General features: G+C 36.3%; 1 protein-coding gene across 5 annotated transcripts in view; it reads right to left on the minus strand.

The window, feature by feature from the left end:
* Positions 1–26,950, minus strand: part of bin3 (bicoid-interacting protein 3) — a 305,604-nt gene that overhangs the window by 98,586 nt on the left and 180,068 nt on the right. For all 5 annotated transcript variants that reach the window (XM_067771262.1, XM_067771261.1, XM_067771260.1 and 2 more), the window contains exon 4: positions 22,772–22,804. The gene's annotated coding sequence lies outside the window, so the exon portion shown is untranslated. The remainder of the gene's footprint in view (positions 1–22,771; positions 22,805–26,950) is intronic.

Below are 26,950 nucleotides of genomic sequence, written 5' to 3' on the forward strand. Positions count from 1 at the left end.
TGACCTTTCATCTTGTATTCGTTTTCGTGCCTCTTTTGTCGTGTTCCTCTTTCCCTACACCCGTTGTATATTTCCTTTTCAGTGATAATTTATTATTGTTTATTCTCGTACGTGCATACCATATTCGTATTTATGGTGTTATAGAATCGACATGACATGTAACATCCATATTTTTATAAAAATTTTCATAGCTTTATGTATTTATATTTTTGTGTGTTCGTGTTATGCTCAACAGAGGTGACAGATGCCGTAACTTTTTACGTAACTCTGACTTCACAGTTGCTGTGATTTTTATCCGTGACTGTTACAGTATTTTCTATCTTTCTATGTGACTATCCGCATGAGAGGACCCATAGTTTTACAATTTTAAATTTTTTGACGATCTATTACAAATGAAAGTTCGTTCTCGAAATAAGTGAAAACTGCAGATCGATATCTTTTTTACTTTTTGAGTTTTGAACAGTCAAAGACGATAGTCCGTATAGGAGCGATAAAGCGCAAGCTGGTGGCCACGACCTCGCCTTGTAAAATCAACAGCATTCGCGTTAGAGTCCTTTTCTCGCGCAGCGCCACATATAGTCACTGTATCTGTGAAGGAGCTGCGATTGGGTCTATGATTACCATTATTGTTAGGCACGATTGTGAGCAAGACATAAATTGTGACACAGAGTTGCTGCGATTTTTTCAAAGCTATCACTGTGATTTATTTTAAGTCGCAGTGACAAAATCTTAAGTCCACAACATTTTACCAGCCCTAGTGTTCAGTTGTTGATTGAAGGTCATTTGTGTCTAAATTTAATACGATTTCAATTTTTTATAATTTCTTTAAAACAAAAGAAAAAAATACTATTCTAAACGAACCGCCGCTAATGTCATTTATAAAAAATGAAGCTGAAGGCCATTGGGAAAAAGTTGTAAAGTTGCAAACGTGGTGATGCGCGGCTGCGTTTAGATCATCGCAGGAGTGCGGGTTCAAGTCCTACTCCCGAGAGAAAAGGCTTTGAAGAGATTTACAAGGTTCCGTTCTTATGGTGGTTTGTTCCAATTTTTTCCCAAACATTTAATGATATTTAAAAAAATTGCTTACAAAAAATGCGTCAAACATTTAAAAGCAAATCCCCGCTTTGCAATAATTACCAACTACCATAGTTAGTTCTTGCGCCTACTCATCATGTTTTTTATACTCAGCTGAGCAGAGCTCACAGAATATGTTAATTTTGTTCGCATAACGGTACCCCGTAACGGCATAAACTCTTCGAGATAGATATAGACTTCTATATATCAAAACAAGTAAAGAAGGCTAAGTTCGGGTGTAACCGAACATTACATACTCAGCTGAGAGCTTTGGAGACAACATAAGGGAAAATCACCAGGTAGGAAAATGAACTTGGGGTAACCCTGGAATGTGTTTGTATGACATGGGTATCAAATGGAAGGTATTAAAGAGTATTTTAAAAGCGAGTGGGCCATAGTTCTATAGGTGGACGCCTTTTCGAGATATCGCTATAAAGGTGGACCAGGGGTGTGTTTGTACGATATGGGTATCAAATTAAAGGTATTAATGAGGGTTTTAGGGAGTGGCCCTTAGTTGTATATGTGAAGGCGTTTTCCATATATCGACCAAAATGTGGGGTCGGGTACTGATAATTTATTTATATATGTAATACCACGAACAGTATTCCTGCCAAGATTCCAAGGGCTTTTGATTTCGCCCTGCAGAACTATTTCATTTTCTTCTACTTAATATGGTAGGTGTCACACCCATTTTTCAAAGTTATTTCTAGAGTTATATTTTGCGTCAATAAACCAGTCCAAGTACAATGTTTCATCCCTTTCTTCATATTTGGTATAGAATTAGGCGTTTTTTTCATTTTTCGTAATTTTCGATATCGAAGAAGTCGGATTTCGGCCATTTTTTACACCAAGATAAAGTGAGTTCAGATAAGTACGTGAACTAACTTTAGTAAAGATATATCGATTTTTGCGCAAGTTATCGTGTTAAGGGCCGATTGGAAGGACAGACGGCCGACTGTGTATAAAAACTGGGCGTGACTTCGACCGATTTCGCCCATTTTCAGAAAACAGTTATCGTCATAGAATCTATGCCCCTACCAAATTTCACAAGGATTGGTTAATTTTTGTTCGACTTATGGCATTAAAAGTATTCTAGACAAATTAAATTAAAAATGGAGGTGCCACGCCGATTTTGAAGTTTTCCGTTATTTTTGTATTTTGCTGCACCATATCATTACTGGAGTTGAATGTTGACATAATTTACTTATATACTGTAAAGATATTCAATTTTTGTTATAATTTGACTTAAAAAAATTTTTTTTAAAGTGGGCGTGTTCGTCATCCGATTTTGCTAATTTTTATTTAGCACACATATAGGAATAGAGCAACGCTCTTGGCAAATTTCATCATGATATCTTCAACGACTGCCAAATTACGGCTTGCAAAACTTTTAAATTACCTTCTTTCAAAAGTGGGCGGTGCCACGCCCATTGTCCAAAATTTTACTAATTTTATATTCTACGTCATAAGGTCAACCCACCTACTAAGTTTCATCGCTTTATCCGTATTTGGTAATGAATTATCGCACTTTTTCGGTTTTTCGAAATTTTCGATATCGAAAAAGTGGGCGTGGTTATAGTCCGATTTCGTTCATTTTAAATAGCGATCTGAAATGAGTGCCCAGGAACCTTCATACCAAATTTCATCAAGATACCTCAAAATTTACTCAAGTTATCGTGTTTACGGACGGACGGCTAAATAAATTTCTTTTTTCGCCCAGATCATTTAGATATATAGAAGTCTATATCTATCTCGATTAGTTTATGCCGTTACGGATTACCGTTATGCGAACAAAGTTAATACATATACTATGTGAGCTCTGCTCAGCTGAGTATAATGATCTGGGCGAAAAAACAAATTAATAAATTAATTTAGCCATGCCCGTCCGTCTGTCCGTCCGTATACACGATAACTTGAGTAAATTTTGAGGTATCTTAATGAAAGTTGGTATGAAAGTTCCTGAGCACTCATCTCAGATCACAATTTAAAATGAACGAAATCGGACTATAACCACGCCCACTTTTTCGATATCGAAAATTTCGAAAAACCCAAAAAATGCGATAATTCATTACCAAAGACGGATAAAGCGATGAAACTTGGTAGGTGGGTTGAACTTATGACCCAGAATAGAAAATTAGTAAAATTTTGAACAATACTGCCCACTTTTAAAAGAAGGTAATTTAAAAGTTTCGCAAGCTGTAATTTGGCAGCTGAGTATGTAATGTTCGGTTACAACCGAACTTAGCCTTCCTTACTTGTTTTTCTTTATATTGTAACGAGTTTCGGACAGTTCCTGATAATTATGCACCTTCTGCTAACGGTCGAATCGCTGAACTATCGAATAAATAACTCCAATATTCAGTATTGCAAAATGGTCTTTATTTAGCCTACTTCGGGAGTAGTACAATTATACTTCACTAAGAGCGTGTTTTAGTCAAACTGATTCGTTATTCCTCAGCTTTTATACTCTCGGTTACCACGTTCGCCCATTTCTCCTTAGGTCTAGACGTTTCACGCACATGCCTTCTAGAACAGTTGTGTCTCATGGTTGGTTATTTAGCTATACACACGTATATCTGTAGTTTATGTTTTTCTTCTAGCCATATGCGTGTGTATGTGTGAGTAACAACTTCTGCTCTTAGCTGCCGGATATATATGTGACCCGGCCTATGAAAAGGTAGCTTATGACTCAAAAAAAAAGAAAACTACTAAGAAATGAAGAAATGCACTGTTTATCTTCAACAGTTGTTTCTCGCAATTTCTTTTTTGAGTCATAAGCCACCTTTTCATAGGCCGGGTCACATATATGTATGTGGAATAATCCTTCTGCTCCAATCTGCTGGTTTTATGTATGGAATATGCTTCGTTTCCTTGTACATAAGTGTGGCTGCTTGCTTTAATGTATACATGTACATAGGTGTGGCTGCTTGCTGCTTTTGTTGTTGTGATTATTTACTAACAGCATAGTGATGCCAACATTGGCCACTATATGGTCTGTAGCTCATTTTGAGTTTTCATGAAAATTTTATGCATTATTGTGCTTGTAAAGTTTTAATATGTCCCAATAATGTTTTATAGTTTTAATATTGGTTTGACATTTTAGTGAAATTTTGGTATGAAATAAATATGTTTTGCTTCTTGTACAAGTTTTTAAATTTAACAGCGAACAACTGCAAACGTGTCAGCTTATTTTAAAGAGAAATTTACACCACGGCGCTCACTACTTTACTCATATGACCATGGTTATGTTTTTTTAACAGTTGTCATTGGTATTTTTAAGGCGGCAGCATAAATTGTTAAGCTAACAGAACTAACAGAACATACTCATAATAAAAATCTTTATCTATTGATTTGACTGTTAAACGGTCAATTCATAATCAACAATTAATTCAGAAACAACAATTTGTGCGATGTTGATTCAACAGCTATTGGCGATGAATAAAAATTTGCCAGAAATTTCAGCTAACTCGTTTTAAGCAACAACTTTACAAGGATGCCGATAAAGTTATCCAAATAATAAACACATTTTGAATATCTCCAACGATAACACAAAAGTATAAGTTTGTAAGTCATTAACCAAAATTTACACCAAAACCACTCTATAAGTATTCAACTGTCTGTCCTACATGTCCTTAAAAAAAACTATACAAAATGAAATACCGATGAAAAACGAAATGCAAATAGCAACAAATTAAAAAAGTTCAAAAACAAACAAAGTTTACCAATGAAAGGAAAAGTTTTAAAATTAAATTTAGACTAAACAAATAAAACAAAAATTTAAAAGTAGCTATAAAGGAAAGTTTAATAACAAGATAGGCAAAAATAAAATATAGGAACAAAAAAATATCATAAAACAATGCACACTTTAATAGAAACAAGAAATTTCCCTTAATGGAAAGCGAGAAGTTGTTGGCTTTTATCGCCTTCAAACATGCACACTGCTGTCAACACTCCAAGGATCTTTCGATGTTTGCGAATTCATATGTATTAGGGTGCACGTTTTTTCGAACTTTGTAACTTTTTTCAAAACCGCTAGCCTAGATAAACCCAAAAAATTAGACAAACCGCCTGCTATCTACTTCCAGCCAAAGAAAGGAAATCAGTACCCCGCAATCATAAATTCAGCAGGAACTATAAAACTTGGTGAAGCGGATATTATGCTTGCGGTGGTGCCTGTCCAGCGTTAATCTAAGCTAACTTCAAGGCCACATGTAGCCGCTTAACTCCAAATTTCTTAAAACCCTCAAAGTCTGGTTCAGTTGTAGCCATATAGGCTAAGAGATCTGCGTGACAGTTGCCTGGGATACCTCTTGAGACTGGCATTATATTTATATTTATCCTATTCTTAAAATTGTTCGATATAATCACAAGCGAGATGATGCAGTCCCATACCATTCTCGATCGCAATTGCTTCTCGGTTAACCCTCCCCATACATCTATATTGAGCCCCAGGGCACATGGGAATAGATGGAAATGAAAAAGCGGATGAACTAGCTAAAAAGGGCGCATCCCTTGAAGCTTGCTCCTTAGACGTCCCAATCAGACTGGGCGAGATTAAGCGAAGGAGAGAGGGGCACATGATCGACCAAGCGGGAAAGGCGTGGGTTCAAGAGGGGGCTGTAAAGTGTCGAAGATTATGTGTAGGTCTTACAACCTTAGACTAAGACAAAGTTGCTTCTATCATTAAAAAGAGAGGACTGTAGACTCATGACGGGTATTCTGACTGGACACTGCCTTCTGGCGTCACAAATTAGGCTTGGTCAGTGATAGCAGATGTAGGAGGAAACGATCGAACACGCTCTGTGCTCGTGCCCTGTACTTGCCAGGCTAAGACTCCAGCTATTAGGAGTGATACAGCTGTCAGATCTAGAAGCAGCAAGTGGCTTAAGTCCTAGGAAGCTTCTAGTATTTGCCAAGAGGACGGAGTTATTTTATAACATATGTCCTGGTTTTTGATAGGGTTTTTAAGTTTTTTTTTTTTTCAAGAAGTCCATAGTATAGGATAGGATTTACAATCGCTGTAAAAACCCAATGAGAAAGAGAGGGCGATAAACACGCCAGCATTCTTTTACATGTATGTATAAAGTGCCATCGAGGCCTTCTTCACTCTCTCCTCCACGTTGAGCTTCCACGGAAACTTACTGTCTAGAATGATACCTCGATATTTTGTGCAAGGTTTCTTTTGTAGGGTCAACTCTCCCAACATAGGCCTGGTCCAATTTGGGATCTTGTACCTTTTAGTAAACAATACCATATCCGTCTGCTCTGCATTGGCTGTCAACCTGACTATTTCACTCTTAATCAGACTTAGTTTTAAAAAAGCCCAATTTTATCAAGGTTTGAATCAAAAACGAACAAAACATGTAAAAAAAATCAGAGATATGCTCTTTTCGAATCTGGAGGCCAGAAAGTGTGATATTCACCTCCGCCGTCGATTAATACCCTCATAAAATTTCACATATCACCCTAATATATACAAAAATATATATTTCACTTAAATGGCTTGGTACCTAGTGCCGAAAGGGCGATTTGAACACTAATGGTTATGGTCGTAAACAGGCAGGTGTTTTGTTGGAGCGAAAAAAGCAGAAAAGTTGAGAAGCAAAAAAAAATGTTGGTGGAGTGTGAAAGTTGGTGGCACAAAGGACAGGGAGGTGGCCGATAAAGGACTCTTCTATTATGTAGAACACAAACAATATAAAATGCAAATACATATAATAGAAATAACAAATTGAAGGCTAAAAATAGAAATTGTTGCAAAAGTTCGCCATCATTTTTCGGTAATTTTACACAAATATTTTGTATTTTTTAGAGGAGGAAAGCTTCTGTTTACACGCCAGCCAACAAATTAAGCTAACAGCGGGCTGCAGAAACCATTTTTCAAGTCAATGCTTTTGTTATACCCAGAGCGCTTTGCACACAGAGTATATTAACTTTGATTGGGTAACGGTTGGTTGTACAGGTATAAAGGAATAGAGATAGATATAGATTTCCACATACCAAAATCATCAGTATCGAAAAAAAATTTGATTGAGCCATGTCCGTCCGCCCGTCCGTTCGTTAGCGCGATAACTTGAGTAAATATTGAGGTGTCTTCACCAAATTTGGTACACGAGCTTATCTGGACCCAGAATAGATGGGTATTGAAAATGAGCGAAATCGGATGATAACCACGCCCACTTTTTATATATATAACATTTTGGAAAACACAAAAAACCTGATTATTTAGTAAATAATACACCTAGATTGCTGAAATTTGTCATGTGGACTGATATTGAGACTCTTGACAAAAATTTGGAAAAATTTTTTAAATGGGCCCACTTGTGATAAAATCAATTTTACAAATATTATTAATCATAAATCAAAACTCGTTAAACCTATAGTAACAAAATTCGGCAGAGAGGTTGCCTTCACTATAAGGAATGCTTTGCAGAAAAATTAACGAAATCGGTTAAGGATCACGCCCACTTTTATATAAAAGATGTTTAAAAGGGTCGTGGACGAATAAAAAAGGGCTTTATATCAATGTTATTTCATTTCCCAAGTGTATTTATAACAATAAATGGGAAAAACTTCAAATTTAAAAAAATGGGCGTGGCACCGCCCCTTTTATGACTAAGCAATTTTCTATGTTTCGGGAGCCATAACTCCGAGAAAAATTAACGGATCGTAATAAAATTAGGTACACAGATTTTCCCTATGGCAGGAAATATTTCTAGTAAAAATGGACGGAATCGGTTAAGGACCACGGCATATATGTAACATAAGTTTAAAGGAGTCGTAGACTAGAATAATAAGCTATAATTTAGCAAAAAATTGTGTTGTATCAATGATATTTTACTTATCAAGTTTTATTGTAAGAGGAAAAGGGGAGACATTTTTTTAAACGGGTGGTGCCACGTGTTATGTAAAAAGTAATTTATCTGAAATGAAATGTACAATTGAAGCTCACGCTGAGTATAAAATGTTCGGTTACACCCGAACTTAGACACCTTTACTTGTTTTTGTCTTTCCTTTCACATAAGCTCAGTATCCCTGCAAAAATCGCGAGTACTCCATGCATGCATGTATGGAGTACTCGCTATGCACCAAGCGAGTGCTCCAAAATTAACCACAATTCATACAAAAAATATGGTCCAATTAACATTGCGATGTCCTAGGACCGGACCATATACTCCAGCTCCGCATTACATCAGAGTAATCCATGGAGTACCCACAGTCCAATAAACATCGTGTAGTGATTACAATCGTTAAAAACGAGCAATGATCGGCTTACAACATGTTCGTGTAGAAACATGAGTTGGTCCATCGCTGCATTACAGTGGAGTAGAATGGTAAGTACTCCAGTGGACCACATGGTCCAACGATTTTTGCTGGGATATACATATATACGTCAATATCCATATTATTATTATTATGCATTTGTATGGATGTATAGGTTTAGTATGTATATGCGTGTGTGTGTGTGTGAGATTGTATTGAGCATGACGATTTCTTATTTACTTATATGGCTTTTACTTTGTGCACACTGTTTTGGCATGACAATCAGTGATTCTTAATGAAATTGACGCCTTGTTGTTGTTTTTTTTTTCCTTTTGCTTTTGCAGTTCTATGCCCTTTTGCTTTTGTTTTGTTGACAGTACATAGTTTTGAATTGAGAGAAAGTGTGTTTTCATGTTGGCGTGATTACAAGAAAATGTAAATTGTGCCAGGGTCCTTTTGTACATACAAAAACATGTACATATTAAATTTACGTATAAAGCAAGCATGTCTGAAAGAGCGATTGTATTACTTATGAATATTGATGTGTATTAGAGTGGTTCGGCCTGTGTAGAAAATAAAAAAAAAAAGTTGCAAAAGGCTGCACCTACATTTTAAGCTTATTTTGAGGGCGTCTCGGTGATAAGTTTTATTTTGTATATGTTACCCCGGCCTATGAAAAGGTGGCTTTTGACTCAAAAAGGAAATTGCGAGAAACAGCTGTTAAAGATAAACAATGCATTTCTTCAGTTTCTTAGTAGTTTTTCTTTTGCATTATGAACAATCATGCCCAAAAGGCAACCAAAAAAGACAAAAGGGCATAAATGAGATAAGTTCGTGTGTGTATATAAAGAGCGATGTTTTTTCAATGCAAAGTACAAACCAATTTCTGACCGAAAAAAAATCGTGTGAGTGCTGAGATTTAAAAGCAATGCTGAACGAGTAGGACGTGCGTCGCTTGTGAATAATGTCTGTCGAAGAAGAATTTAGCGAGGTTTTTCAAACATATTTCTATGAAAACGAAGAAAATGATGATGATTCTTTCGATGATGTTGGTATAATTACGAGGACGAACTACAAGTATTGTTTCAAGCTGAATGTCAAATGGAAGTGGATGAAAATATCATCTCCAGAACACTTCTAAGCAAGTTAGGACTTTCTAGTTTTCACCACGTAAAAGAGCGAAAACAGAAAAAAAGTGGAACAAATTTTTTTGAGTAATAAGCCACCTTTTCATAGGCCGGGTCACATATATGTAAGTACTTCGAGTAACATCCGAAATTGTTTTTATATTGTAAGATGTTTATTTGCCACAAGACAATTTCTATAATTTCCGTCCTTATTTTCGCATAATCATTCTATCAACGGTTGGTGTAACAAGAAGTATACTTTAGGGCGCTACAACTCGATTATCTGCCAAAATTATTGGCAAACGACTTCAGCGCCTAAAGGAGTATTAGAAGGATATATGAATACCCTTTCCCACTTCAGCTTAAAATTAAGTAGCAACTTCTCCTTTCGACCCATCCTACTCTGTATGTTCGTATTTATTTTAAATACATTGCATACTTTTTGGCGCTTAGAAGTTTATTAACGTCAAGTATACGCCCCCGTGTGGCATATTTCAATGAATAATATAAAATAAAGCGGGGGATAGTTTTTGTTAGGATTTGTTTAAGCCAACTTTTTGTGATCGAGGTTGGATTTTTGTGTTTTTTTTAGTGACTTGGTGAAAAAATGGTGCAAGGAATATTGCCACTTAAAGGAGAAGCTACTTCGGTTGTTGTTGTAGTTGTAGCGCTGCTTCACTTCATGTAATAGGTGCGACCAAACACTAATTGTCATCAATAATCTCTAACGGGAGTCCAAAGAAACTGAAAGTTACAACAGAGGCATTGGTTCCACATTTTAATTGAAAAGATGGTTGGTGTTATGTGGGTTGCAAGCAGGACATACATTAGTTATGCCGGGTTTGATTGTGGATAGGTAAGAGATTTACCTGTTACAGTATCCAGTCAAAGTTGAACTATAGTGGGGGGAGATTGCTTTCCTCAACTGCGAGTTTAAGGAATTTGACTTTAAGAATAGGGTTCACCGGGCACTCGCTGGCATATTAGTCCGATGGATGTCTCTGAGGGCCTTACCGTGCTTTTTTTCATTCTCCAATATCCTTAAAAGCCGGATTTGTTCGTAGTGCTTAAATGATGAATCAATCATCAAGGATACATGCTCTTACAGTGGATCTTGCTTAAATTCTGCGTGTGCTTGGTTGAGTGGGGGGGGGGGGGGGGGGGGGGGGGGGGGGGGGGGGGGGGTTTCATCATTCGTTAATTGGCGGTTAACAGCCTAGAATGTTTGCCCGTTGTATGATAAGTTACGTCAATTATCCTCGTTTTGCGAAAACCAACGCAAATTGGGAGCGCTAAAAGATATCTTCTTCAGGTCTTCTTGCACCTGTGTTTTCCTCTGCTTTAAAATACGGATACCAATAGAAACGCTTTCTGAGTGGGAGCGTCTTTTTTTATTCTCAGAACATGTTCTAGCAAACGAAGCCTTTGTGCTCTTATTCATATTTAAAAAAAAAAAGTACGTAGAACGTAAAAAAACAAGAAAAATTAAAAAATTAGTAAAAATCCGTTTTGTGATAAGAAATTACTATGTAGATTAGTATTATATACTTCATTACAGTCAATACAAAAAAAGTTCCCCCCCCCCCCCCCTGGAACCACGCATGGACTGATGTATGTATGTATATAGTGAGACCTGTTTATATACCACTCCTCTACTTTGTTAGACGCCTTTGATATTATTGGGCATAGTTCAGATATTACAGTAGAACAAAGCGAGGAAAAGAAATGCAAAGTATTCGGACATCAATAAAGCATGAAACATTGAAATTTCGATGAATATTTACGCTTTTGATTGCGAAGCATTTTATGACATCAAAATCAATAATATACATATGTCGTTGTTTATTTTTCAATAAAATTTTAATTAAAAGAAAAATACGCAGGCAATCATTTTCCACCTGCAACAGCTCTAGTTTCCATGAATTTATCAATGCCTTGTACATATTTAGATCTTTCATGCAAACGATTTTTATTTTTTTTTTTCTATTTGAACTTTCTACGCTGAAATTCTGCGCTTTTATCAACAAACATTTTTTCATGAGGTAAATTATAATGGTACGCAAAATAATGGCGGCTATTGATGTTGCTGCCTGTTGACGCGTTTTTTATTTATTTATTTTTTTGTAAACAAATAAAGCCCTTGCCAACAACAACATGATGTTTACTTATGGCCAGAGCAAGTGTAACGACGTGCAAGCTCGACGAGCACACGAGCACCGGCAACAGAGTCAACAAAGCGACTAGAGACCGCTTAATGGTAGCTGCTATTTTTATTTCAGTTGCTGCATAATGGTCGTGTTTGCTTTTTTTAAATTTAGTTCTCAGCAAATAAAAACAAAATTTTCATGAATGTATTGTGGCGAATATTAGCATCACTATGCTGTTAGTAAATAATCACAACAACAAAAACAGGAAGCAGCAGCACTTATGTACATTTACACATTAAAGCAAGCAGCCACATTCATGTACAAGGCAACGAAGAATATTCCATACACATAACCAGCAGCTTGAAACATAGAGATTATTTCACATACATATATACAGCCGGCAGCTAAGAGCAGAAGTTGTTGCTCACACATACACACGCATAAGTTATATAATAGCCTTATGATATATACCTTAGATTTTGTTACTGTACTTTTATATTGTTAATATTATATAGTAGCAATAAGAAATTTTGTAAAACGAAAATGGAAAATTGTCAGATTTTTTTAGTTGAAAAAGAAAATTTGTTTCTAATAAGTTAAATTCTGTTTAATAAATTTTAACAACTGAACTAAAAAAAAAAACAAGTCATATGGCTAGAAGAAAAACATACAATACAGATATACATGTATACGAGCCGGACTCGTGCGCATCTTGCGCAAGCAATCTAAAATTCACTTATCAAATATCAACAGAAATCAGCTGTTCTTTCAGTCAATTAAAACGTACAGCTTGCGCTGCGTATGGGAGCAACTGCTGGAAATGCAGGGCATATTCACAATAGTGCCATAGTACAAATAGATTTTTTTGTGTGCTCACTAACAAATTATTTTAATAAAATATATCTAAACAAAAGCACTGCGACCAAAATTGCCTAAAGCTCGCTAATAGCCCGAATCTCCATCTTTACAACCAAAACTTTATTTATAGATTTGGATTCCAAATAAGAGCGAAAAGGGACCCGTACATAAAAACAGCAGTTAGAAATCTATATATACGAGCCTGGCCCGTGCACATCTTCCGCAGCCAATATAAAAGTCTCTTATCAAATATAAACAGAAATAAGCTGTTCTATTAACTTAAATTTTGCGCTGCCATCTAGCTTATAACAGCAACTGTCGCCAATCAATTAAAACTTGCAGCTTGCGCTGCCATCTAGCGTATGCCGGTAATGCAGTGCAAATATTCACAATAGTGCCATAATACAAATCGATTTCTTTGTGTGCTCAGAATCGTTTATTTTTAACAAATTAATTTAATGAAATATAGCTAAACAAAAGCACTACGACCAAAATTGCCCAAAGCTCGCTAATAGCCCAAATCTGCATATTTACAAACAAAAAGTTATTTATAGATTTGGATTCCAAATAAGAGCGAAAAAGGGACCCGTACATAAAAACAGCAATTAGAAATAATATATACGGGCCTGGCCCGTGCGCATCTTGCGCAGCCATTATAAAAGTCTCTTATCAAATATCAACAGAAATCAGCTGTTCTATCAACTTACAACTTGCGCTGCCATCTAGCTTATAATAGCAACTGTCGTCAATCAGTTAAAACTTGCAGCTTGCGCTGTCATCTAGCGTACAATAGCAACTGCCGGTAATGCAGTGCAAATATTCAAAATAGTGCCATAATACAAATCGATTTCTTTGTGTGCTCACAGTCGTTTATTTTTAACAAATTATTTTAATGAAATATAGCTAAACAAAAGCACTACGACCAAAATTTCCCAAAGCTCGCTAATAACCCAAATCTGCATATTTACAAACAAAACTTTATTTATAGATTTGGATTCCAAATAAGAGCGAAAAAGGGACCCGTACATAAAAACAGCAATTAAAAACAAGTAAAGAAGGTTAAGTTCGGGTGTAACCGAACATTACCTACTCAGTTGAGAGCTATGGTGACAACATAAAGGAAAATAACCATGTAGGAAAATGAACAGAGGGAAACCCTGGAATGTGTTTGTATGACATGTGTATCAAATGAAAGGCATTAAAGAGTATTTTATGAGGGAGTGGGCCATAGTTCTATAGGTGGACGCCACTTAGGGATATAGCCATAAAGGTGGATCAGGGTTGACTCTGGAATGCGTTTGTACGATATGGGTATCAAATGAAAGGTATTAATGAGGGTTTTAAAAGGGAGTGGTGGTTTTTGTATAGGTGTTTCGAGATATCGCCATAAAGGTGGACCAGGGGTGACTCTAGAATTTGTTTGTACAATATGGGCATTAAACGAATGGTGTTAATGAGTATTTTAAAAGGGAGTGGACCTTAGTTCTATAGGTGGACGCCTTTTCGAGATATCGCCATAAAGGTGGACCAGGGGTGACTCTAGAACGAGTTTGTACGATATGGGTATCAAATTAAAGGTATTAATGAGAGTTTTAAAAGGGAGTGGTGGTAGTTGTATATGTGAAGGCGTTTTCCAGATATCGACCAAAATGTGGACCAGGGTGACCCAGAACATCATCTGTTGGATACCGCTAATTTGTTTATATATGTAATACCTGCCAAGATTTTAAGGGTTTTTTATTTCACCCTGCAGAACTTTTTCATTTTCTTCTACTTAATATGGTAGGTGTCACAACCATTTTATAAAGTTTTTTCTAAAGTTATATTTCGCGTCAATAAAACAATATAATTACCTTACCATGTTTCATCCCTTTTTTCGTATTTGGTATAGAATTATGGCATTTTTTTCATTTTTCGTAATTTTCGATATCGAAAAAGTGGGCGTGATCATAGTCGGATTTCGTTCATTTTTCATACCAAGATAAAGTGAGTTCAAGTAAGCACGTGAACTAAGTTCATTAAAGATATGTCGATTTTTGCTCAAGTTATCGTGTTACCGACCATGCGGAAGGATAGACGGACGACTGTGTATAAAAACTGGGCGTGGCATCAACCGATTTCGCCCATTTTCACAGAAAACAGTTAACGTCATAAAATCTATGCCCCTACCAAATTTCAAAAGGATTGGTTAATTTTTGTTCGACTTATGGCGTTAAAAGTATCCTAGACAAATTAAATAAAAAAGGGCGGAGCCACGCCCATTTTGAAATTTTCTTTCATTTTTGTATTTTGTTGCACCATATCATTACTGGAGTTGAATGTTGACATAATTTATTTATATACTGTAAAGATATTAAATTTTTTGTTAAAATTTTACTTAAAAAAAAATTTTTTTTTAAAAGTGGTCCTTCTCCGATTTTGCTAATTTTTATTTAGCGTACATATAGTAATAGGAGTAACGTTCCTGCCAAATTTCATCATGATATCTTCAACGACTGCCAAATTACAGCTTGCAAAATTTTAAATTACGTTCTTTTAAAAGTGGGCGGTGCCACGCCCATTGTCCAAAATTTTACTAATTTTCTATTCTTCGTCATAAGTTCAACTCACCTACCAAGTTTCATCGCTTTATCTGTCTTTGGTAATGAATTATCGCACTTTTTCGGATTTTCGAAATTTTCGATATCGAAAAAGTGGGCGTGGTTATAGTCCGATATCGTTCATTTTAAATAGCGATCTGAAATGAGTGCTCAGGAACCTACATACCAAATTTCATCAACATACCTCAAAATTTTTTTCGATACTGATTATTTTGATATATGGAAGTCTATATCTATCGCGATTCCTTTATATATGTACAACCAACCGTTATCCAATCAAACTTAATATACTCTGTGATCTCTGCTCAACTGAGTATAATAATATATATGATGATTGCTAAATAACCAAGCATGATATACAACTGGTCTAGAAAGCTTGTTCGTGAAACGTTCAGACCTTAGAAGAAATGGGCGAACGATGTAAACGAGAGTATAAAAGCAGCGCAAGCTGAGGAATCGTTAATCACTTTGATTTAACACGCTATTAGTGAAGTATAATTGTAATTGTGAAGTACTACTCCCAAAGTAGTCTAATACATTTTTTTGCAATATTGAATATTGGAGTTAATTATTCGACAGTGCAGCGATTGGAACGTTAGCAGGAGTTGTATAATTATCAGGAATTTTTCAGAATTCGTTAGTGTATTAATCCAGTGAGAGTTCCTATATGGAATACTTTCTACCGTTTATTGAGAAATGGTAAATATAACGCATCTGCATATACATTCAAAATGGATCGAATAACATTCCACTTTCTTTAGTACATCTTAAAATAAAAGTTGCTAAATGCCTATTTAATGAAATAACTCTGCATAGAAAGCTTCGATTTGAAACGGATTTTTTTACATTCTAAAGCTTAGCTATAGGAGATGTTTAATTGCGATATTATGTGAAGGAATCTATAAAAGGCAGGTGCCAATTTAACAAAATAGGGTAAAAATTAATAACATTGCAGTTTCTATAAATCAAAAACAAATCACACGACTAAAATGTATCAAATATTTACTTTCGTTGTTCATGCAAAAAAAAACTAGTTAACTTCTAATATAACTTTAAAAAAATTTTGTCAAAAGTTTAATTTTTTCTAAAGCAAAACGCAGTTTGTGTGTGCGTTCGCTGTGAACCAAACGTTCAAGCACGCCTTCAGCGAGCAAGACAGCATCACAACACATTGTTGAATTGAATCAAATGGGGGTAGAGCCAGCTAGAAAAACGAGGCAAAGGGAAAGCGTGAGACAGAGATAGAATAAAACAAAGATTCAAGGATATAGTCAACGGGTAGGGGAAGGAAGAGGAAGTGGGAGCCAAAAACGGATAAGGAACAGAGACGTAGGAAGGCAGAAAGAAAAAGGATAAAGCGTCTTAAAACTAATGCAGATTACTCTAAACAAGAGCAAAACAAAGTCTGCCGGGCAAGGTTTTTTTTTTTTAACTTAGACCTTCTAGGACACAACCTTGTAAAAGAACCAGCTTTTTTGAAGTTTCTGCAAAAATGTCTGTCATTTTGCAATTGTTTTGGAACAAGAACAATTATTATAACTTCATAGTAAAACCTTCCTAGAATAAAAGTCTCTAAGTAAGAGAATAGAAAGATAGAGCGCAACTAATTGATTGATGAACTGACAGGAAAAGGTAATACAAACAGCTACCTAAAGAACTGATTTATAGACAGGCAAATAAAATCCCCGAAAACAATCCCAAATGATCCGGAGATAACGCCGAAATTACATCGAAATGGTCACTAAATGGTCCCGAAGTGATCCCGAAAATATTTCTAAAACTAGCCCCTAACTCAAGATTATTTATTCGATATTTTAAACCCTGAAAACGATTTACTACGAGAAAAGAGTTGGTGATAATTTCGAAATACTCAACTTTTAACAATTGCTTAGAACTCGTACTATGTAACTCTTCTGATCAAATAAAGTGGTTCAGTTCACTATACATTACGTTAAAACTATTGAATGTGATTAAAGTTTAAGTGTTGCCAGGGGGCTTGGGACCCCATACCTTAAAAAAAACAGAAGAAGAAATTGCCAGTAGATCTTTTCAGACTATTGCCTTTTATGTGTCAAATTTCATATTCTGGCGCGATGGAAGCATAAAGGCGATTAAAAAATTATTGAAACGAAACTCCTTCCAGGGACTGGGGCTCCTTTTTATACTCAGCGTGCTTTGCACACAGAGTGTATTAACTTTGATTGGGTAACGGTTGGTTGTACAGGTATAAAGGAATAGAGATAGATATAGACTTCCATATATCAAAACCATCAGTATCGAAAAAAAAAAATTGATTGAGCCATGTCCGTCCGTCCGTCTGTTAACACAATAACTTGAGTAAAAATTTAGATATATTCACCAAATTAGGTACACGAGCTTATCGGGACCCAAAATAGATTGGTATTGAAAATGAGCGAAATCGGATGATAACCACGCCCACTTTTTATATATATAAAATTTTGGAAAACACAAAAACCTGATTATTTAGTAAATATTACACTTAGAATATTGAAATTTGACATGTGGACTGATATTGGGACTCTTGATAAAAAGCACCGCCCACTTGTGATAAAATCAATTTTACAAATATTATTAATCATAAATCAAAAATCGTTAAACCTATCGTAACAAAATTCGGCATTGGCTTTACTATAGGGAATGCATTGGAGAAAAATTAACGAAATCGGTTAAGGATCACGCCCACTTTTATATAAAAGATTTTTAAAAGGGTGGTGGACGAATAAAATAAGCTATATCTTGGCAAAAAAGAGCTTTATATCTATGGTATTTCATTTCCCAAGTGGATTTACAACAATAAATAGGAAAATCTTCAAATTAAAAAAAATGGGCGTGGCAGCGCCCCTGTTATGACCAAGCAATTTTATATGTTTCGGGAGCCATAATTCGAAGAAAAATTAACAGATCGTAATAAAATTGGGTACACAAATTTTCCCTGTAGCAGAAAATATTTCCAGTAAAAATGGACGGCATCGGTTAAAGACCACGGCAACTTAGATATAAAATAAGTTTAAAAGGGTCGTAGACTAGTATAATAAGCTATAACTTAGCAAAAACTAGGTTTGAATCAATGATATCTCACTTATAAAGTTTTGTTGTAAGAGGAAATGGGGAGACATTTTTTTTAAACGGGCGGTGCCACGTGTTATGTAGAAAAGGAATTTATCTGAAATGAAATGTGCAATTGAAGCTCACGCTGAGTATATAATGCTCGGTTACACCCGAACTTAGACACCTTTACTTGTTAATTTTAGATTTAAGATTCTTCAAGACAATAATATATCTGTGTGTGAAGTTCCATCCAAATCTGTTCTGCCGTGATTCATTCACAACAGCAAGCATACATCCAACATCCAAACTCTCACATTTGTAATATTAATAAAAAACAAGTAAGGACGGGACTTCATACCTTTCATGAATGGGGCTGAACAATAATCTTATCCCGTTCGTAATCTTCAAATAATCGGATGTATAAGATAAGAAATATATAGTGAACAGATGTACATACCTAAATGATTTTTAAGATAAATATAAAATAAAAAATGGCAAAAAACCCCCTTATCTACGATCGGTTGTATGGGACATATATTATATATAGCTCCGATCGTAATGATTTTTTCATGAAATCTTCTATGATACATTAGAATAAATATCACCGAGTCTAACGTTTTTATATTGGAAATTAAGGGAGAAATGGCCAAAAATCTTTCTATCTGAACGATCGGTTGTATGGGATATAACTATATATAGCTCCGATCAAAGTGATTTTCTCAGGATATCTTCTATGATATATTAGAATATATATCACCGATTTTCACGTTTATACTTTCTAAATTGCGGCAGGAATGACCAAAATCGTCTTATCTGAACGATCGGTTGTATGGGAGATATATGTTATAGTGATACGATCCTACCGAATCTGACAAATGTCTAATACAATACAAAAATACATCCTTGCGCCAAATTTCAGTGATATATCGCAAAATTTAAGGGACTAGTTTGCGTTCAAACAGACAGACGGACATACGGACATGGCTATATCAACTCAGTTCGTCGCCCTGATCAATTCGGTATACTTAATTGTGAGTCTATCTTCTATTTCTCAACGTTACAAACATCGGACCAAAGTTAATATACCATTTCATGTTCATGAAAGGTATAAAAAAGATAGCACTGGACTATCATCTCTCAATTCAGTTTGCAGCATTCCTACTAATTTTGTTGGAATATTCTAAATTGCGATAAAAGCCATTAATTCAGTAACTCTACGTTTTGCTTTATTGCTTAATATTTCTATAAACGAAAAAAAATAATAACGCAATCACGTTTTCAATCTTTTCACCTCGGCAAGCTTAACGACCAGCACTTCTGTGCCATTCTAACAGCAGTACAAACACCTACACCCGACTAACAGGGTTGCATTGCATTGGCCAAAACAGTTATTTGAACTAAGCTAATCAATTTTGTATTTCAGATGTTAACAAGAAGGGGTGCACACAGTTGGGATTGAATTCTTTTTCATAATTTGTTTTAAAGGATTTCAAATCAAAGCCCTTTTCGTGAAATTCTTTCGATTTGAATGCACAAAAAACAGCAGCACCTGCATGCACTGCGCTAGGGGTATTAGGAAAAATTTAATTGCATTTTTTCGCGATAAAATATACATAAAGGGGTTTCTATGTATATTAGGGTGGTCTTTAAAAACTTGACAAACAATTTTTCATAGCCCGAAGATACCAGGTTCAAGTCCCGGGCAAAGCAACATCAAAAATTTAGAAACATGTTTTTCAATTAGAAAAAAGTTTTTCTAAGCGTGGTCGCCTCTCGGCAGTGATTTGGCAAACACTCCGAGTGTATTTCTGCCATGAAAAGCTTCTCAGTAAAAACTCATCTGCCTTGCAGATGCCGTTCGAAGTTGGCGTGAAACATATAGGTCCCGTCCCACCAAATTTGTAGGAAAAATTAAAAGGAGCACGACGCAAATTGGAAGAGAAGCTCGGTCTAAATCTCTTCGGGGATATATCGCGCACATAGAAAAAAGTTCAAATTTCATTACTGTGACGAAACAAATTTAAGTTTATGTAACCAAAATCGGTACTCCTCTAATCGAAGATATCGTCGGTTAAGGCGTAGACCACATCATATGTTTTATCTCCGTCCTTTCCAGGAGATATACTAGGACCCGACCTAATCTAATAAACGTATTTATGGCGCAATTTGCCTGAAATTTTGTACAGGGATAACTCTTTGATAAGTTTATAATTTGAAAGGGGTTTCTTTCCAAAAAGTGGACCAGAATCCACCGTTTACAAAAAAATTAATTTATGTTGAGCTTCGCTTGAAATTTAGTACAGGCTTAGAATATACCCGCGGCAGGTATGCCTGTCGTAAAAGCAGACTAAAGCAACCAAATTCATTCAAGGGATTGTGTAGCGCAACCCATTCAAGGGGTTGCCAGCGCAATTTATATCTTCTGCCATTGTCAACCTCACCCACCCGTGGCGAGTCCTGTTTCTTTAGCAGCCGAGGCTCTGGCGACCACGACTTCCTCATGGAGCTATCGGGTGGGTGGGCAGTATGACCTAGAACGTTTAATGTGGTCATACTAAATCGTTTCCAAGATGGTCGGGTTGATACCTTGATGGTACTTTTCGCCGCAACGTACCGCATCTGCATCCGGCAAGGGACCATCAGAGTCGTGTTATCGACCCAAAACCTTCGGGCAGGTCTTTATCGCTACAACGACAACAGCAACAAGAGCCCGACATATTGCAATAAATCTTATTCATACTGCGGTTTGTTTGAAACTCATTTCCCCTTTCGAATACATAAATATTTGTTATAATTTTCCTTGCGGGAAGTGAGTCAGGGCCGACCTTTCCCAAAAATTATGATTATGATGCGATTTTCTTGAAACTTAATACATTGATAGCTCTTTGCCCTGGTTAATATTTGGGACAGTTTTTCTTCTGGGGAGTCCATCAGGAACCTACCTATTCCAAAAATCTTATTCATGATGCGGTCTGCTTGAATTTGGTATATAATTAGCCTTTTGACTATATTGATATTTGCGAAGCTTTTGTTCAGAAAGTTGGGTCTTTTAAAAAAAAATCGTATACGTACTTTAATAGGGAGATCGAAAGGGAGTGGAAATATAGAGGAATGGGGGGAAAGGAACGGCACAGGAACAGAGAGACGGTGAGATGAAGGGAAAGGAAAATGTGGGAGGCAAATAGTCATGGACGAAGAGATGGATAGCCAAGGGGGAAAGACAAAGACAGAACGATAGGGAAAGAATTTCAAAAGAAGAAGATTAGGAGAGGATGAGAAGTAGAGAAGGAGGGCATTTGAGAGGTATAATATTAAAGCAAGATATAGAAATAAAGAGCAGACATGGATGAAAAAAGAAAGATAAAACTTAGTGGTGAGTAAATGGGAGAAATGTCAGTGATGGAGGTATACAAAAAAATGGATTTTTCGAATAGAGAGAAATAGTGATTATAAAAAACGTTTATGTAATTGTAGAGTGTTGCGCTAGGGTGGTTACAAGGTATATGGTGAATTTTAATTTTTGTTCCATCTTTCGGGGAACCGTCTTAAAATATGCCAATAGATCAGAAAATGATTATTGCAAAGTTTCAGGCCAATCCGATAATGTTAACACGTGCCTCATTGAGGTCAAAGTTGGGAAAAACAGCGATTTTCCAGAAAAAATTTTAGTGTTTCGTCAGTAAAAGTGAAACCATTTATGCCAGGAACTTGAACCATTGAATATTGTAATGCCCATAGACTTTTGCATGGAAGTTCAAAATTAGGGATATCCACTATGACCTGATCTGATAAATACTGCTAAAAATAACCGTTTTATAAAAATATTATTTAGATCAAAATCAATACAAATAAAATTACCTATCGAATGGCGTACAAGTCAAGTTCCTGGCATAAATGGTTTCACTTTTACTGACGAAACACAAAAAATTGTTTCTGAAAAATCGCTGTTTTTTCCTAACTTTGACCTCAATGAGGCACGTGTTAACATTATCGGATTGGCCTGAAACTTTGTATGTATCATTTTCTAACCTATTGGCATATTTTATGCGGAAAATCTAAAATTGATTTCTTTTGGCCACCCTAGTGGATTTTAACCTTATTTTATATATACAATTTGGGTCCGTAGTATGGTTGTTCGAAGGGGCTTAGACACAAAAAAAGTTTATTTGATTTTTTTAAGGAGCGCCCTAATGTGTATATCTGTTATTTGTTATGCGCGAAATTTTCGTTATTTTTTTTAATCCTTTTATTTTAATTTTCCATTTCACTAGTGCTCGCCTATTTTGTAAACAATTTGGATCTATATTGCTGCACATTTCCTTTTGTAAATGACGTCATAAAAATTGTTTGCAACTGCCACGCACAGAAATTCAATTACGACAATAAAATCAATTTCTAACGTTTATTTGCCACCGGCTAAATTGAACCAAAACAAACTAGTTTCAATGCTTGTGTGTCAAGTGTATAAGAGGGGCGTAAATTTTTTGTATTGAAGTACATGCTCGGTTAGCTTAATTGATCGTTATCAACAGCATGAAAAGCGTGAATTGCTGGCAGCTCCATAGTTTTGTTTATTACATAAAAGCTTCTGCATAAATTTTGTAAATTTCAGATATAATCTAAAGGTACTTACATCGCTGTTCTTATAGCTCATTCGTAGCTTAGTCTGGAAAGAGAAAAAATTTAAGTCATTAAAATAAAAATAAAAATTATTTAAACTTCATTTAAGTTAGAAAATGTTATAGGAAAAACATGATTAAAGCGCGCAAGAGTAAAAATAACTGCTCAACGTACTAGACCTTCCAAGAGGTGCAAGCACTCAAGCAGAACTCACGCTAGCAATCTAACCTACATTACAAACTTAATTATGAACGTAAGCACGATAGCGTCGATTATTAAAGAAAAACTTGAGAAACTTATTTGCGCAATACATCCACGGCGCCCACAAAAAGTTAGCCCAGAATAGCTTTTCTAAAAAAAAAAACTGCTTACCAACAACCAACAAAGTCACAGCACAAATAAACATAAATAAGCTGTTATTTATTCGCTTCCGCTAAAATTACTTAGAGCGACACGCCCACTTAACAAATATAAATAAAGCAGCGGAAAATTGAGGGAACGCTCGCTTTTTTTGGTGGAATTTTATTCAAAGCAAAGGTCGGACCAATTCTTGTTTGGACTATCGCCTGTATGACATACATATTTATTAGTCACACTCTATAGGTCCTATCATAACTACCCTGATATATAGCTCGCAGTCATAGACGCTGTCGAAAGATAATACGATGACCCTTGGCGTTATCGAGAAACAAGTTCTCCGGAAGATGTATGGTTCTTGCCGCGATGCTAAAGGCATGTATCGCATGGTAAATGTCGTCTGAGTTGGGAGAAACGTGTGGAGGAAGGCTTTAGTAAGTGGGCAAATGCGAGACGATCTCAAATATTTGTACTTTTAGAGCCATCTGCAAAAAACTTTTCAGCGAAAACAATAAGTATTAAACTAAACTGATTTAAAACGGGAAATAATTGGGTTGGAGAAGCTATACGTTGCATTAGCAATCCCTTGAAATGATTGCGCCACACTACCTCTCTCTCACTTCCACTACCCACTTTCATCATAAACAAATGAGCCAAGATCTAGCATTCTGGAGTTGTCGTATTTGTAATCGCATTTGAAAAAAAAGTTTGATGACGTAGCGCTTTTGAAATATTTCGATTTATTACATTTCTCTCATATTTCGCTACCAGTGTTCGGAGTATTTAAAACTGTTACCAGAGTAAACGACGACGCCGGAGTAAAAATTATATTTTCGGAGTATATTTTTCTTCCTTTTGTGAAAGCGGGCGAACAACTACATCAAATTGATTTGGTGGCTTGGCAAACCTTTCGATTGTGTTTCTGCCATGAAATGTTTATCAGAAAAAAGTTATCCCTTATCAGATTCACATGGAGTCCAGTCCGTCTAAAACGTGTAGGATGACCAATTACGGTTCCCATTAGCACACCACATTCTGGAAGAAAGTGGGCTCTATCTCCCCGAACATTTATCGAGAAAAAATATTATTATTTTCGGTTTACCATACATATTTTATCGTCTTTTAATGACGGAAGGTTTCAAGACCGGGGCAGATTCCTGCAGGAACGATAATGGCGCCCTGGTAACTCTGTTCGTCAGAGTGTGGGGATGACCAACCCGATGTCCCGATCAACGATGATGAAAAACAGGCTGCGGGATCCAACTATGGCGAAGTGAGAATGCCAATATCCCCGGTAAAAAATCACAAGGTGCCAGGTAATGAGGACAAGACGAACTATTTGCTGTCATCGTGGCCCTTGTAGCCATGTCATTGTTGTCGGATATAAATTCAAGACTGTGAAGGATTTCGTTTATTTGAGAAGCAGCATTAAATGCAAAAACAATGTTGGCCTAGAAATCAAACGGAGAATAACTCTTGCCAACAAGTGCTTCTTTAGGCAATTGAAAAGTGAAGTCCTCTCTCGACGAACAAAAATCTCGCTCTACATGTCACATCAAGTTCTCCGGAAGATTTATAGTCCTGTCGGTGATGCCGACCGCGAGTATCGAAGGAGGTATAATGATGAGCTATATGAGCTTTTCGCAGATATGACGATACTGCAGCGAATAAAAACAGAAAGCTTCGCTAGCTAGATCATGTTATGCGGATGGACGAATACGCTCCGGCCAAGGAAGAAACTAACCGCAGTTTGCAAGCAGTTGAAGGAAAATTTGACCTCGCTTGGTGCTCCCATTTGGCGACTGTTATCGCAAAATAGGGTTAGCTGAACTCACTCACTCAAGGTACTTCGTTTTTATATAAAACTTCAAGAAGAGCTGTATGTTGAATTTTGGCAGGATTTACAGATCGCGTTCGGACACATATTTTTCTTATATTTTACTCCTATTTTCATTCCGTAGGAAAAAAAAACAAAAAATTTAAGTAAAATGTGAACAAATATGTCATCCAATTCTCACTTGTAAACAATCAGCTTTTCATACGCATGCAATAAAAACTTCAACCAAAAGATATTAGGTAGTTATACTATTTAGCTTTAAACTCGACCCAAATAAACCTTTGAGATAAAAAATGTAGTAGGAGGTAGGAGCGGAGCAAAGTACTCCGATTGGAATAAAGTCTGAACACTGCGTCAGCAATGAAACATGTTGTCAAAATCGTGACGTCACGCCGAGAAATTTTATTTCACAGCTAACTATGATTTTTTGCTCTCTCATTTTTTAATGCGGGATCTGTTTATTGGTTCATGCACTTTCATTCCGCTTGCCTATCTACCCTCATTTTATACGTCTAAGCGTCAATTCATTTTCCTCTCACTCTATATGTCCCCTTCTCTATTTTTCCCTTTCCCCGACCTCTTTATCTATCCCTTCTTCTTGTTCTCAGCCTTCTTCCGTTCTCTCCCTCTATCCACCTTTCCACTATCCCCCTCAATATGCATTCTCCTCGGTGCTTCTTTTTCCCTTCTCTACTTTCGCCTCTAAATTTTCCTTTCCCGCTGTGCTTTCTTCTCCCTTTAACTATCTTTTTCCGTTATTATCTTCAATTTTTTCTACTCTTACCCCACTACCTGATCTCGCCTCCGTATGTGAGTTGACTGACTTTTTTCTTAAAGAGGCGTGGTGCCACCCACTTTGCCAAAATTACATTATATCTTCAATTCTATCGAAATTTTCCACTTCTGTTATAAAATGTTCTCATTTTCTATTTAATCATTCGCACTAATTACTTTTTTCATAAAATTTCCCATTTCATCCACCTTCCTTCCTACTTTCATAGCATTAAACTGGTAAATATTCCACTACTCTTGGGAATTTAAGTAGAAAGTATTACCTGCTTCCAGAATAGTAATGAGATTCTTCGAAACAAAGAGCACCCAGTGTCCGTCCGTACGACGTAGAGAGTTCTAATAGGTTTCTAATGATCGTTTTTATAACACGTCCAAATATATTGGGAGGGGTTTAGAAAGACACTCGTTTATCTCTTTATTAGTCATCCGAAAGCGAAATTTAAAATTGTGTTTCCGTCAAGAGATATTTTGCAAAAACGGTTGGCAAAGCTGCCCACGCAATGAATCCATTGGCTCTCAACAACACTTTGTCTCTATTTGGCTCTCAACAACAAACGGATCGATTTCAGTGAAAGAAAACTGAAAATTATCATGTGTGAGCTGAATTGATTGGTTCTCAAGAACAATATTGTTTGGCTCAATTGCGGCCGCCAGTGTGATGGTAGCGTGCTCCCCCTACCACACCGAACAGCCTGGGTTCTCGCCCCGGTAAAAGCAACATCAAAATTTTAGAAACAATATTTTTCAATAAGAAGTCAATTTTTATAAGCGGGGTCGCCGCTAGGCATTGTTTGGCAAGCACTCCGAGTATATTTCTGCCATGAAAAGCTCTCAGTAAAAACTCATTCGAAGTCGGCATAAAGCAAGTAGGTCCCGTCCCGTCAATTTGTAGGAAAAATTAAAATGTGCACGTCGCAAATCGCAAGCGAAACTAGGCCTCAAATCTCTTCAGAGGTTATCGGGCTTTACATTTATATACTTTTTTATTTATTAGGCTCCCACAAAAAACCAATCGATTTCAGTAAAGAAAACTGAAAATTATAAGTTATGCGCTGAATTTCTTGGCTCTCTGTGGCTCTCAACAACAATATTCTTTGGCTCTATTAGGCTCCCAACAACAAACTAATCGATTTCAGTGAAAGAAAAGTGAAAATTATCACAGTATGCGCTGTATTGCTTCGCGATGGCGCACACTCCAAGCAAACG

The sequence above is a fragment of the Eurosta solidaginis genome, chromosome 3 (assembly GCF_040869045.1).
Source record: "Eurosta solidaginis isolate ZX-2024a chromosome 3, ASM4086904v1, whole genome shotgun sequence".
Lineage (NCBI taxonomy): Eukaryota > Metazoa > Arthropoda > Insecta > Diptera > Tephritidae > Eurosta > Eurosta solidaginis.